A 12036-nucleotide genomic window follows, 5' to 3' on the forward strand; every position below is an offset into this window, starting at 1 on the left:
GACTCTGTAAACTGCTTTGAGAGGGCTTTAAAGTGCTGTGAAGTAGTATGTAAGTACTATTGCCTAGTGTTATATTTCTATCTTCTATCTTATCCCATTCCATCCCACCCCACCCCATGTCTGTCTGACTGTCTGTTTATATCTATCTATCTATCTATCTATCTATCTATCTATCTATCTATCTATCTATCTATCTATCATCTATCTATCTACCTACCTACCTACCTACCTACCTACCTACCTATCTCTACATCCATCCATCCATCTATTCTGTTCATCTATCTTATCTATTAACTCTTTATCTCTGGCTGCTTGTCCCTCCCTTCCTCCCTCCTTCCCTTCCTGTAGGAACTTCAAGCCTTTATCTATTAGTAACTTCATTAAGGCAAAGTCTCTCAGAAGGTCTGAGAGGTCTCTTTTGAAGGTCTCTTTTGAACCTCTTCTTCTTTTTTGCAGCCTGAAATAAAGATCTATTTAGGACATAAATTACTAATCAGTTCCTTTTCTGTCTTTGCCTACTATTCCTCCATTACTCTCCTGACCTCTACCCAGTCTTTCAAACTGGGCTGAGGAAATCTGATGGACGTTCTATGTTGCCATGTTATGATTCCTAGACCAAATCCAATGGGCCTACTGTCATCATGCAGACCTTACACTACCCCCAAACCACTCTTCCTAACACTCTTTCATGCACTCTCCATATTTTCAGTATTGCTATATCAGGGTCTTCTTTTGATTTCTGGCAGAAACGTTTAGCCCATGGAGAAGCTGCTCCATGTTCCCTGGTGTGGGAGAAAGATTAAGTAACCTTTGGTAACTAATCAGGTGTAGGCATTATTAAATGTGTTTATTCATACTCCTAAACCTGTTTTTTTCAAGGACGTAATCGAGTTTTATTTATTTATTTGTATGCACCACAGATTCAAATGCAACTTATTAATTTTAGTTAGTTCTTACTGGATTTATAAGGTTGCCCAACTCAATAAAGGGATCCTGAGTGGTATACAAAAGGCACTGGGTTGAGTTATGCCACCCACCTTCCTTCCTTCCTTCCTTCCTTCCTTCCTTCCTTCCTTCCTTCCTTCCTTCCTTCCTTCCTTCCTTCCTTCCTTCCTTCCTTCCTCCCCTGCCCTAAATGATATGAATCTAAGTGGCTTACAGAATACAACAAAACACAGAGAAGATTAAGTAAAATGCATGGAAACGCAACTATCAGTTAAACGATCAAAACGTGCCACAAGAGTTCTAGCGACACACCTCACCACGGTACAGAGCCAGGTTTAAGGGCTCACCTTAGGACTTCAGACAACCTCTAAAGTTATCTGCTAGCGTGAATGAAGATCTTCTTTGTTCCCACATCTTCATGAAGGAAAGACCCAGCCTAACCTCTGTCTTAGGATCTTCCCTTGCTTCTCTTCTCTTCTTTTTTCCTCTCTTCCCTTCTTTTTTCCTCTCTTCCCTTCTTTTTTCCTCTCTTCCCTTCTTTTTTCCTCTCTGCTGGCCTCTTTTAGTGCTTGCTATGAAACAACATCCTAAATCCTGATGCCGGTTCCCTTCCCCCTCCTACCTTTGCTGACATCATAAATTATCCAGCTCTAAATGGACAACATTCATTAGCCAGGCACTTTACCCCCCAAAAAGCTTGCTCGGTTGTTGGGGGGTTGCTCTCCCCCCCCCACTTTTTATTATTAAAAGTTAAAATGCTCCAGGCTGTCACGGAATGAAGGCAGCGGAGGCGGGTGGGCAAAGGCAGGTTAGAGGACAGTGCCGCAGAACTAATAAATAAAAATAATAGCGATTTCCGTTGGCTGAGCGACTCAGGGAGAAGAGCAGTGCCGAGCCATTAGTTGTTTCCTTTTCACTTGTCAACAGCCAGTGGCTTAAAAGCCTCACCCTTTGTTCAGGGACTAATAGCACCTGTTGGGATGATGGGAAGACAGCTGTCAAAGGGAACATGGAGGAAAGGAAGAGAGAGAGAGAGAGAGAAGAAAAAGAAAGAAGACAGAGTAGAAAGAGAGAGAAGAGAGAGTAGAAAGAGAGAGAGAGAAAGAAGAAAGAGAGAGAGAAGAGAGAAAGAAGAGAGAGAAGTGACAGAGAAGAAAGAGAGAGAGAAGAAAAAGAGAGAAGAGAGAGAGTAGAGAGAGAGAGAGAAAGAAGAAAGAGAGAGAGAGAAAGAAGGAAGAGAGAGAGAAGAGAGAGAGAAGAGAGAGAGAGAGAATGCTAAAGGCAGGAAAGCCAAGGAGGAACAGGGTCTTAATGAACCAAAATAGAGTAAGCTTTGGTAGAACAACAGCAGTGGGAGAGTTCAAATCTTAAGGCAAGGACGGTGATCCTGTCTGTCTGTCTGTCTATCTGTCTGTCTGATTGTCTGTCTGTCTGTCTGTCTGTCTGTCTCTCTCTCTCTCTCTGTCTCTCTCTCTCTCTCTCTCCACCAGATTCTTCTTTTTTCTTGATGCTGCCAGAGATAGCTGGGAAAAGGCAGGCTAGTAGAGGGCTTAGAGTACTGGAATAAGTCTGAAGGTCATCAATTTTTCATAGCCCAATCAACCATGATGATGGTTAGGTGACCTTAAGCTCATCAAATTCTTCTATGGACTCCCAGGGTGGTTGACCATGTTTTAAATGTATGGGAATAAAATGGGCATGGTAGCAAGAGCTAAGGCCAATGCGCTCTGGGGAAGAAAAATGCAATAATAAGTGGAATAAGAGAAGGTTGATAGCGAGATTAGAGATCTTCTTGCATTGGCAGACAAAATCCCTGTTGATCAGAAGGTTAGATCTCGACTAGATGCTCTCAGTTGCTGCCTAGCTATGCCAGTTGAAGCCAAGTCAGTGAGATAGCTCAAGAACGCAAGTCAGGTCACTAGTCCATCTGATTCAATATGGCCTCGATTGAATCCCAGCTGGTCTTGCTTTTCCTGCCAGATTTGGAGACATTGGGACTCCAACTTGCTCACTTGATATACCAGGTCTTTGCTCTACAGAGCAACCTGCCATGCTGCATTCTATATTTTTGGTGAAAGAGTGAGATCATAAGAGTCCCAAACATGTACCCTCACCCTAGAAATGTTGGAAATGTTAAATCCTTGAAAATAGATTTTTCATTAGAGCCACCAGTCCTTTGAGGTAGCCCAGTCAGAAGATCAAAACTATGAGTACCAACAGTACCTTAATTGTAATGTTATATCAGGAGTTTCCAAACATGGCAACTTCAAGGGAAAGGCTGAGGAATTTGGGGAGCTTAAATCCACAACTCTTAAAGTTGCCAAGTTGGAAGAGCCCTGGATTATAGTAACAGAACCTTGTAAATCTCAGAGCACGTATGTCTTTCTCCATCCATGTTTCTTCTGTGGGTTAAGATGTTTCTTGTCTAATCACTGCCATCACTGCAGCTCTTCCTCCTATCTCCTAAGTTAGTAAATGACTACTTTAAAATTATTGGTTGTCTGATTATTTAGGGTACCCTCCCTTCCTGCAATCTTAAAACAAACCTATTCCCATTCAAAATTGGTTGCTTAATACCAAGCCATCCTGTCCAAATCCTGTTCCACGGGGCAGCTATCTACTAACCCTCAAATTTATCTGTTTTCCAAAAGTTGTCTCTTCTTGCGGATAGGGAGAGTCAATATCATTTTCTGAGAACTTTAGAATTTATTTCAAATTTCTTTTGGTCCAATATACAGAGTCATAACTAGGGGAATAATAATGAGAAATAGACACAAATGACCTTTGGAATTTGAATGCCTCCATATAGAACTACCGTGTTTCTCATATAATAAGGCCGGGTCTTTTTTTTTTTTTTTTTGAGCCCCGAAAAAATGGCTAGGCCATCTTTTCAGGGGTGACTTAATTCCCCCCACCCTTGCATCTTTGGGTGGGCGGGCGGCGACGGCTTGGATGTTGACCTCGGCTTTGGTGGAGCACTTCGTATTGAGGTCAACGCAGGCAGCACCATATCCGGGTGTGCAACAAAAGTACTTCCTAACGGCAACCCCCCCACACCATTCCCCCCATTTCACATGTTTTAATATAGGCCTTAATTTGGGGGGAGGGGCTTAATTTCATTTCATGCCTATAAAATATGCTGGGACTTCCTATTGGGGGAGGCCATATTGTTGGAGAAACAGGGTAGATATCCAGATATCTTCAGATTGATTTCTGTCCACCACAAAATGTCATCTATAAGAATTGTTTTATAAAGGTTTTTCTTTTCTTTTTTAAGAAAAAAGTCTTTCTCATTAAAAGAGAATGAGCAAGGGAATTCTCAGAGCAGCAGGGACTTAGCTATAGCACTTACACACCGCTTCATACTGGCTGTACAGCCCTCTCTGAGTGGTTTACAAAGTCAGCATTTTGCCCTCAATAATCTGGGTCCTCATTTTATCCACCTCGGATGGCTGGAAGGCTGAGTCCACCTTGAGCTGGAGCTTCAGGGTCGAACTAGAGTGAGCAGTAAGCTAGCCTGCAGTATTGCAGTCTAACCTCTATGCCACCATGGCTCATACTGACTTAACAGCACCGGTAAATGTAAAAAAAAGTTTTTTGAGAGGCTAGAAAGATTTCCATTCTGCTGTTGCACTGAAGATCCTGCAGGGCAGGGGTGGGATTCAGACGGTTTGGACCAGTTTGAGTGAACCGGGTGGTAAATTTACATCTGGTTTGCACGAACTGGTAGTTGAACCGACCATCTCGCCCCTCCTAAGCATCTCCATGCAGCCCATTTTGGATGCATGTTAAGTGCAGGAGCCACATGGAAGCTCTGGTAGTTCAAAAAATTCCAGAAGTCCAGAAATGGGCTCTGTTTCCAGTTTCTGGAGGGACTCCGGAGCCCAGGGAAGCTGTTTTCACCCTCTCAGAAGCCCAAGGGAAGCCTCTGGACTCTGGGGAAGATGAAAAATGGTCCTCCCACAAGTTCTGGTAGGCCATGCCCACCCAGCAATCTGGCAGAGAACCAGTTGCTGGGATTTTTGAATCCTACCCCTGCTGCAGGGTCATAGACAGGCAGTGTAAATCTAGCTTATTATTCTGGCATTAGGGTCAGGTTGAATGGTGCTTTTGTCTAGAAGCATTATGAATAAATTATTGCAATTTAATTGAGTATCTGATCCCTGATAGATTGTTTACATCAGTTTTTAGTTGGTAGTCTCTATTTGTTTTAGTGGTTTATTGTATACCGCCCAGAGCCTGTTTGTTCTAGACTTGGATGGCCATCTAAATGCTATAAATAAAACAAACAGTTCATACATATAAGTAGCAATTACTCAAATCTCTTCTCTTCCACAACTCACACCTGCAGTATTGGAGAAATCTTGGTAAGCAAAGGGACAAGATTTCACAAACTATATGCTATACAACAGATTTGCGCTTTACCTAAAGACTACCAAGCCAAAGTTTGTATTCATTTGCACTTAAAAAAACTGGCATGGAAATCAACATGCATTTTAATTTCTATCTTTCTTTTTACATTTAATATTTTTAATTTATATTTATAAATGTATAATATTTCTATAAATATTTATTTATATACCTAAATATAAATATGTAAATAAATATTCATATTTAATTTAATACTAATAACCCGGGGACAGTTTAATAAGAAAAGCAAATATTTTGTTTGGGTTTTCTTTCTTCCCAATTTGGCATGTCCTATTTTTTTTTTAATAATCTACATTTCAATGTGTTTTTCTATTGGATAGCTGAAGCACAACAATTGAGATAATATGTAACTCAGAAAATGTTTAAAAACACATTTCAGTGTGTTTTTCTGTTGGGTAGCTGAAGCACAACAACTGAGATAATATGTAACTCAGAAAATGTTTATTTTGATGTGAGAATTAGAGGAACATCTGTGAATTAGGTCTATTTTGATTCAAAAGAGAACAAATTTGGTGTAGTGATTAATGTACTGGCTTAGAAACCAGGAGATAGTAAGTTCTAGTCCCACCTTAGGCATGCAAGCTGTCTGGGTGACTTTGGACCAAAGCGGTTGTTGTGAGGAAAATAGGAGAAAGAAGGAGTACTATGCATGTTTGCTACCTCAAATTGCTAATAAAGGCAGGATAAAAATCTAGTAAATGAACAATAAATAAAAGTGAGCTAACCAAATTTGTCTCCCATCCCTATTCGTTTACCAATGTTCCTTAGGAATTCCCAAGGTTCTTAATGTGACATTCCCATAATAGCAACAGCACTTAGACTTACATACTGATTCACAGTGTTTTACAGCCCTCTTTAAGTGGTTTACAGAGTCAGCCTATTGCCCCCAACAATCGGAAGGACGGAAGGCTGAGTCAACCTTGAGCCTGGTGAGATCTGAACTGCCAAATTGCAGGCAGCCGGCAGTCAGCAGAAGTAGCCTGCAGTACTTCACTCTAACCACTGCGCCATCGTGGCTCAAGATGGATAATAATAACTGGGAGTTCTATGAACTAGTACATAAATCCCTTAGTGCCATTTTGAAAATGGCCCTGGGTAGTTTTGCCCATCAACGAGGTTGTCTATTCAGAGGCTACATTTGTTTAAAGGAAAATGCAAGTGCATTTCCAGTGCTGTTGAGCTATGGCAACTGACTGGGGTCTTCTGACATCCTAAATCAGGTTACTGTTGCTTTAAACACAAGTTTCAAAGTCTGCTGTTTCTTTATCAGTGCTCAAAGGTGAATATTTTGTCTAGCCGTAGGAGGAAGGCTTTGTCCTGGACCTTGCTTACAATAGGCTTAGAAGCAAAATGGTGCCAGTGGGATCGGTAGCCTATTGTTAATCCAGAATAGATTTATTTTGCCGCATTCCTGCTTTGTGAAGGTTTGTTAGCTTTTAATGACTGACAGTCTTCCACAGCAAATATTTTAGTATGCTTGGCCTGTTTACTTACCGCTCAAGGATTTTTTTTTTTTTTGAAGCAACAGCAGAAAGACAAAAAGGAAATAGCGATGTTTATATTACTTATTCAAGGTTGCTAAAAGGTTTTCTTTAATTCTCAATGCCACTTTCAGTAGAAGTGCCCATATTTACTTGTTCTGCGTCCGTATAGACTGGGTGGAAAATTCTGCATCTGGCTAACATCTGGCAACGGTGCTGTTAAAGAAGGATATCTCATCAGTTCCATCATTGTGTTTTCCTGCAACACTTAGATGAGCATTCTTACCACAGTGTGGAACATTATTAGCACTTTATGATTTGGAGAAAGCTGCTTACTTTCCTATTGCCTTCAAAATGTAGTCTTAATTGTTTTTATGCTTATGGCTGACTTTTCATTGCATTCATTGGTTTGATTCAGAGGTGGGTATTCAGCAGGTTCTGACCAGTTCTGGAGAACCGGTAGCGGAAATTTTGAGTAGTTCAGAGAACCGGCAAATCCCACCTCTGACTGGCCCCGCCCCCATCTATTCTCCGCCTCCTGAGTCCCAGCTGATTGGCTGGGTCTTCTTTTGTTGCCCTGCACGGGAGAATGGAGCTGCAAAGCAGGTTAGTGGGGTGGGGAGGGCCCAAGCACTGTTTTCGCTGGCAGAGGGTTGCAGGAGACTGTTGCAGCTGAAAACAGAGCTCAGGAGTCCGTTTTCACTGGCAAAAAAGCTCAGGTCACTACAGGAGCCCGAAGGATGGTTGTCCGAAGGATGCTTTTTTTCAAAAGGCAACTAGACTTCCCCCCCCTTTTTTTTCTCTGAAAACATTTCACTTCTCATCTAAGAAGCTTCTTCGGTTCAGCTCAGTTCAAACTGAAGAAGCTTCTTGGATGAGAAGTGAAATGTTTTCAAAGGAAAAAAAACAACAACAATGAAGTCCAGTTGCCTTTTGAAAAAAAAAAAGCACCTTTGAAACGATCTCACTAAAATACTGTATAATGTGGTACCAGTGAGTTCTGCACATTTCACCTATGATTTCAGGTTTAATCCCCATACCATGAACTAGCCAATGCTATCTTCAAAAAAAAAAAAAAAAAAGAGAGGTAGCATCTCTTTAAAGGGCCAGAAGCCACCCCATCTTGCTTACTGTTATAAACATAGATGAGGAATATTTCTCCGGAATTGCATCTTGAGTTCCTTGTTTCTCTTATCCAAAGCCAAGATTTCGTCAATGCCCATAGATGATCTTGAAGTTGAGTGGGCGAAAGTGACAACCTGCACGATATCCCATGCATCACACTTAAACAGGATTTGGACTGGTAATGGCTACCAAGAACATGCAACATACAAATTTAGCGTAGAGCAACAATCTTGCGCACACTTTCTCCATCATGAAAAATTCAAAGTTGGGAGTCAACAGATTGCAATTTTTAAATTTGGAAGGAACAAGGCAGAGGGGAATCAAATGCCCTAGAAGGATAACATGCGCTATTCTTAATCCATTGTGTCATAATTTTCAAGTTCAAAATATGACACGTTTTACATTAAACTTGGAAGTTGACTGTTTAACTCAATTTATTTACAAGTCCAAAGCCCTTCCCAAAATAAAGCGGTTCCAATTTCTTGTAACATGATCAATATATTTAGGCTGAGGATGCTACTGTGATCAAAGCCTTGGGGGAATTCGATATGGAACTATTTCGTGAGCTTACTCATCAATCAGCTTCAAATATTTCACTTTAAGCCACATTTGAGGAAAAGACGAGGTTCATGCAGCAGGCTAAACAAAATAACCCTTGGATTGTTTAGCAGTTTGTTCCTGGTTTTTATCTGTCATTTAGTGTAGAGATGTCAGTTCTGAAAAACAAAACAAGGAAAACAAAATTAGACAGTTTAATCAACAATTTGTTGCCTGCGTCTCTCTTTCTTTGTTGTTCTGTCTTGTCTTTCTGGAGAGGAAATTTACCAGCTGCTAATAATGTGCAGTCTCTAAGCTAGACAGTTCCTTTGAAAAGTTAACATATAACTCCCTTTCAGTTCCCAAGTAGGGCTGTTTAGACAAATACTGGCTCAAATTAGACCTGAGCACAGAAGTGGGGGATAGTGGTTAAATGTTGTAAGATAAAGGTAGCCACTGTGGCGATTGTTATTTAGATGGAACATACTGGAGCACTTATATTTTACTGCACTCCATTTTCTATCTGAATGCAACACTAATCGCGGGATTGAAAGCTATTATATTGTGAATCTTTCTAACTGCTGATTAGGCTATACAATCACATTGTTTGGAGGTTAAATGTTCTGTGGGTTGTATTAGGTTTTGTACTTTATCATTGCAAGAAACATTTTAAAAAAAAGTTTTGTGGGAGAAGCAAAGACAGTCAACAAATTATGAATGATGAAACTATTTATGGATAAAATGTATAAAATTAGAAACACTTTTAAGTAAGCCAATGTTTATCAACCTTGGCAACTTTAAGATGGATGGACCAACTCCCAGAATCCCCAGTCTTCAACTCCTACTATTGCCCACTCAACATTGCAGCTGAGTAATTCTGGGAGTTGAAGTCCTTACAATCGTAGAGTTGCCAAGGTCGAGAAACAGTGAAGTAAGCAATGTACTCATTCTGCGTTGCTTACTATTTCTAGTCCATTTGATCCAACACTGAGAATCTAATTGTGCAGACTTTGTTTTAAGGATTTGTGGGGTTATTCTCTGTATTTTTTTAGCACACTAACTTAGAGAGTGTATAAATGAAATTAGATTCATAAATCTAATTCCCCCCATCCCCATATTAATGGCTATTAGGTCAATCTATGGAATAAATTCATGGACAATAAATCTTCAATCGATTCCTGCCTGTTAGTCACATACTTACATTTATTTATTTAATAAATATATATGGCTGCCCGGCTCAAACATAGGTGACTCCAGGCAGCTTTGTGTCAAGCACCTGGGGAAATCAGAAGATTCAGGCAGTTCAAATGAGTATAAAGATTTATTGCAACCTTATGCTCTGTACAAGAATCTGAGCTACTAAATTTCAAAGCAATTTGGCTGTAGATAAAGAATTCATGGTGGGCTGGACTTAAGATCTTTTTCAGACTTACAATTTGGTGATTTATGATGTGCTTCCCTGCACGCTGCGAGCTGCACGCCTGTAAATCATCATCAGCACACTGAGTGCAGAGAAGCAGCCTTTGAAACAGGCCTATTTTCCTGCTTTTTTAACTGCAGCTGTGCCTCATTCGGCAGCTGAAGTTGAAAAATCAGGAAATAAAGATCAGGTAACAGCCCGGGTGGGCAAAAGCATCAGTAGACATAGAACCGGTTCTATGTCTGCTTCTCTTCAGAGCTACTGGTTCTACAGAGGGGGACAGAACCGGTAGAAACTAACCCCTGGGGACTTATGACATGTTTGACTCTTGCCTCCGGCTCAGCCTAGTCATCTCCTACACTTACAACATTTAAAAATCCTCCACATAAATACCTATAAACAACCCTGTCCCATTCCCCTATCGTAGCAACAACACAATCAAATCAACCACTTGATTGGCTCTCTCTCCATTTGTGTGGTACCCAGGCCCACTGACAAAACCCACATTTTTAGGCCTTTTAGAAAAGCAACAGGGTGTGGGCCAAGTGTAACCTCCGGAGGGATGATGTTCCATAGAGAAGAGGCCACCACCAAAAAGGCCCCTTTTGTAACATATCCTGCCTTCCCATCCTGATGGGCTGTATATTTCCAGGTTGAAAGAATAAAAATAAACAAGGGAAGGTTAGATTGTCTTCAAACCTTGTTTCTGGAGGTATTAGCCTGGCCATTGGGGGAAGCAGAAAAATTAGACGCCTGCAGAGAAGAGCAACAAAGATGATGAAGGGTCTGCAGCCTCAAACATATGACAGCCATGTCTATCTTATTGAAGAAAAGGATTGACAGGACATGATAGCTGTCTTCCAGTACTTGAGGGGCTGTCACCAAGAACAAGGCATCAGAGATTGAGACAAGAAGCAATGTGTGGAGACCCAACCTAGAACTAAGGAGGAATATTTTGACAGTAAGAACAATTAATCAGTGGAATAGCTTGCCTCCTGGAGTTGTGGATGCTCCATTAGTGGAACTAATTGGGAATAGACTGGACAATCATTTGAGTGGGGTGGTATAAGGACTCTTGCCTTGAGCAGGGGGTTAGACTAGAAGATCTCTGGGGCCTAGATCAGAGGTGTCAAACTCGTGGCCCGTGGGCCGGATGCATCATACACTGGCCACGCCCACCCCCGATTTACCAAAGGGGGCAGAAACTTGTGATACATCACATGACAACAATGTGTCATTGCGAGTTGGACACCCCTTTTCTACATGGACTTCATTCAGACTTGCCCTCTTGTCTGCAACTCTTTAAAGCAGCTGTAACATTTCCTAGACTTACCTGGATGCAAAAGGCAGAGCTGGGCCCCTCATCCGCAGCTCTTTAAAGCAGCCATGTCTTTTCCTAGCTTTGCCCGGGAATAGAACCTGGGAACAGCTGTAGAGTTGCAAACAGGGCCACATTTTCACACATTCTGAAGCTCCCTTTTCAAATATAATTCAAAGCACTGCACAGCCGGCCTTTACTATTCTGAGCTCTTTTTGGATTATTACTACCACTGCTGCACTTATTATTCGTTTGTTGTGAGTGTGTTACAATGGAGAGGGGTTTGAAGAGGGAAAAAAAAAAAACCTTGCCACAGCATGCTTACCACCACACTATGTTTAAACACATTGTAAAGTGGATGTAATTGTAAACACACCGAGGGATATAATTACATGTAGCAGATTTAGTCACTAATTCTTTGCCTTGTTTTTTTCCCCCTCTCCTCCCCCCCTGCCCTGTGCATTTTATCAACATAATTATATTTTTTGACTGCGGGCTAACACCCTGAAATTGACAAGCATCTATTATGAGCAGAAACTTGTTCTCTAAATTGAAAAACAATATACACCAGGTTTCTGTGTGCCCATTGTCATCGGGAAACAGCTTTGTTCAGAAAGAGGAAAGGCTAATGATTTTGAAACAGCAGGTGACAAAACAGCATTCTTTCTCTTTTTTTAACCATACTTTCTCCTCTTATCAGTATGTTGATGAAATCATTATGAACTGGGGTCCGTGATGGGAATTGCACTTATTTTTAGCAGATAGACTTTTAATGAGTT

At 41.0% G+C, this 12036-nt stretch overlaps 1 protein-coding gene across 8 annotated transcripts in view; it reads left to right on the top strand.

Moving 5' to 3' along the window:
- Nucleotides 1–12036, top strand: part of SOX5 (SRY-box transcription factor 5) — a 1005438-nt gene that overhangs the window by 704772 nt on the left and 288630 nt on the right. The gene's annotated exons all lie outside the window — the stretch shown is intronic.

Source organism: Pseudonaja textilis, chromosome 5, assembly GCF_049901715.1.
Source record: "Pseudonaja textilis isolate UNSWEBS1 chromosome 5, rPseTex1.2, whole genome shotgun sequence".
NCBI lineage: Eukaryota > Metazoa > Chordata > Lepidosauria > Squamata > Elapidae > Pseudonaja > Pseudonaja textilis.